Genomic DNA, 3,845 nt, shown 5'->3' on the forward strand with positions numbered 1-3,845 from the left:
ATATATATATAAAATATATATATACATATATATATATGTATAGAGTGTTATGTGTGATGTACAGAATTGAATATATATTCACATATTTATATACACACATAGAAAATCACTTATACACACATATTCACACATCCACACTGGGCACGTAATCACATAAATACAAATACATAATTACGCGCACACACACACACACAATTCCTTCCATAAACTTGAGACAAAATTCCTAAGTCTTACCAGCAAGAATATCTCAGTCAATCAGTTCTGATGAGGAACCAGAGAAGGACCCCCCTCTCTCCCCATGCCACCCTACACACCCTCGATTTCCAGACTTTATCTCTTATTTTAACACACACCACTCTTCAACACTACATATATATATTAGGTACAAGATTACCTATACTTCCAGGTAAATATATGCACACATCATAGAATCCCTATATATATGTATATATATATATATATATATATATATATACATACACGCACACACACACACACACACACACACACACATATATATTTACATATACATATATAAATTTATATCTATCTATTTATCTCTCTCTCTCTCTCTCTCTCTCTCTCTCTCTATCTATCTATCTCTCTATCTGTCTATCTATCTATTTATCTATCCATCTATCTATTTTTACACACACATATATATGCAGCCATACAAACACACCATACAGCCCCTAACGCATGATATGCCTCAAAAGTACTATGTAGATATCTATACACCAAAATACGTGTGTGTGTACATGCGCGCACACACACACACACACACACACACACACACACATACACACACATACACACACACTATATATATGCCTCAATTTTCCCAACAACACCCACACCACCATCACGGTTTTCTCCCCCACCCCACCATATCAAACCCAAACCAAAGCTTTAAATAAAAGTTGTCGAACAATGAAAGAGAATGAAGAGAAATTCTTTGCCTCATGTTCTTTGATAATGTTTACTGAGACAAATAGGTTTGTCTTCAGTTTTCACTTGGAAATTCTTCTGTAAATAATGGTCATAAAAGTGTGTTGTGATGGAGGAGGTGGCATTACCAAAGAAAGTAAAAGTGTCCCTACCTTCAGCATTGTGCTTCCATGTCTTGAGTGTTCTAAGCAAGAATTTGGACTGGTGCCAATACTATTAGTTCTCCACTATTATATTATGTTTGAGATTCTTACCAAAGTCCCCGCTGAATACACTGCAAACCACCATAATTCTGCCAGAATTTATATTGCAGCTGATCAATATATATAGATATATTCCAAGAGAGCCAATTTATAAACACTCACTCTCTCTCTCTCTCTCTCTCTCTCTCTCTCTCCCTCTTACTCAATTCTTACTCACTCCATCTCTCTTTCTCTTTATCTGTCTTTCTGTTTTTCTTTCTCCCTGCCATCAACTGATTTCTTTCTCCACCACCACAACCTTTCCATCCCACCACCATCACCTCACCACCATAAACCCCAGCAAGAACAAGAACAACATCACAAATACACCTCCGCCACCCCACACCTCCAACAACAATATGATATTAAAAAAAAATAACACTAAAAGTAATAGTGAAGTATAACTTATTTACTTTCATGGCAAGACACACTCACTCACGCACATGCACACACACACACACATACATGCATACATATATATGTGTGTGTATATATTGTATATTCATACACACACATTCACGCATGCACACACATCGTATCTAGACACATCTGAAGTTAACGAGGCACATCTTAATTCATGTAATCACATCATTTCTTCACTGAGAGTGCTCTACAACTTCTTAGATGTTAGTTGGGGCTATGATCAATACCTGTGTGGAATATATATAAGGGAAGAATGAATCTCACCATCTACATATCTATCTATCTGTCTGTCTGTCTATCTGTCTGTCTGTCTGTCTGTTTATACGCATGCACAAATATACACGTCATCATCATCATCAACATCTTTTTGTTCTTTTATTCTATGCTATTGTGTCTCTTCAGAATTCTTGTCATCATAAGCCCATTCCAACAGAAAAACACTCCAAAGTTGCCATAATTATGTTGTCTTACAGCACCAAGTCTGTGTGAAGATTTGCTCAATACTTTTTGGGAGGGCATATTTACACTTTACTTTTCCAGGAAGACTATATAACAAAAGTTGGAACTTCAAAGTCACTATCAGCTCTCTGATGGTAAAAGTATAATTATGTGTGTATATATATATATATATATATATATATATATATATCACACAATCATATGATCATGTGATCAAATAGACTATCAGATGTTGTTATACCTCGCTGGTCACAATGCACTTTCGCATCATTTTAGCTTTCAACTGATGCCAGCCTGTTGACTAGCCAAGAAGGTCAACATTCCTCCTGATCAGTGAACCAGTCTGCAGCAGGGTGCACCCGTTCACAGCTGAGTGGACTGGAGCAATGGGAAATGAAAGTGTTTTGCTCAAAAAGCGAACACGCCGCCCAGTCTGGAAACTGAACTCCTATTCTAATGCTCCTGAGTGCAACACTCTAACCACTAAGCCACGTGCCTTCACACACACACACACACACACACACATATGAATATATATATCTAGAATAATGGGTTTAGATTTGCATATATATGTTTGTATATATATATATTATATATATACACATACACACATACATAATTGCATATATATGTATATACAGAGAAAGAGAGGGAGAAGGAAACAGAGAAATAAATAGGTAGGTGTGTGAGATGATGATCTGGTGATTATCTCAGGATCTTAATTCCCAACTAAGATTTCTGTACTGAACAGAGATTATTTGGCAAAATGGTTTATTTCTCTTCTTACAACTTGGTCACCTGTTTCCAATGAAGTTTCATCAGCATCACTCCTCTCATGAGACTCAACAAACATTCACATTGCTAAAACATCAGTGACCATATCATCAATGTATCAACACACATATATCTCGAATTTGATGGACATATAGCGGTACGTAAGTGGACTCAAGAAATCTTTAGTGAGACTTTTTTTATTGATATACCTGAAGAGACCCAGAACAGGTTGAAACATGTGTTGTACCCAATAAACTCTATTAATCATTCCATCTCCTATTTTATTAATACTGTTACCCCAACTGCAACTACGAAGTCCCTGCAGTAAATCTACTGTAGAAAACTTGCCTCAATGAATTCTGTCTAACCCATACAAGTATGAAAAAGTGGGCATTAAAACAATGATAAGATGTATGTTTGTATGTATGTATTCATATATGCATGTGTCTGTGTGTGTCTGCGTATATATATATATGTATGTATATATCTAGATATATTTGTAAGTATGCGTGGACATGTATATATGTATGAATGTATGTTTTAATGTATGATGTGTTCTGTAATGACAAATAGGGACAGCATTTATGTGATTTGAACCTGCATCCCTGCTTTTCCCCCAACTGTTCACTTCCATCTCGCATACACACGGGGCACAAGGTTACCCACCAATGTTACACAGGTAGAAGTACAAAGATTTTAGACCAACTAATTCTGGCTTCCATGAATTATTGTCCAAAGTCAATCAAAAGAAGACATTTTTCCTTTATTTTGTCAATGTTTTGTTGTAAAGTGGAGAAGGTAGAGGTTGTTGCTGCAGGCTGGTGGCCAAGACTTGGTATGTGTGTGTGTGTGTGTGTGTGTGTGTGTGTGCGTGCGCGTGTGTGTGTGTGCATGTGCGTGTGTATGTGCGTGCGTGTGTATGTGGGTGCATGCGTGCGTGTGTGTGTGTGTGTGTGTGCATATAAATATAAATAAATACATATAAGTAGATAGATAGAT

The 3,845-nt window shown here is 36.6% G+C and overlaps 1 protein-coding gene across 6 annotated transcripts in view; it reads right to left on the reverse strand.

The window, feature by feature from the left end:
• The window catches only part of LOC106872615 (protocadherin alpha-7), a 114,248-nt gene that overhangs the window by 57,906 nt on the left and 52,497 nt on the right, over nt 1-3,845 (reverse strand). The window contains exon 1 of one of the 6 annotated variants that reach the window (XM_014919658.2): nt 1,101-1,246. The exons of the other annotated variants lie outside the window; for them this stretch is intronic. The gene's annotated coding sequence lies outside the window, so the exon portion shown is untranslated. Of the gene's footprint in view, nt 1-1,100; nt 1,247-3,845 lie in introns of those variants that run through there. 6 annotated transcript variants of the gene reach the window in all.

Source organism: Octopus bimaculoides, chromosome 14 (assembly GCF_001194135.2).
Source record: "Octopus bimaculoides isolate UCB-OBI-ISO-001 chromosome 14, ASM119413v2, whole genome shotgun sequence".
NCBI classification, from domain to species: domain Eukaryota; kingdom Metazoa; phylum Mollusca; class Cephalopoda; order Octopoda; family Octopodidae; genus Octopus; species Octopus bimaculoides.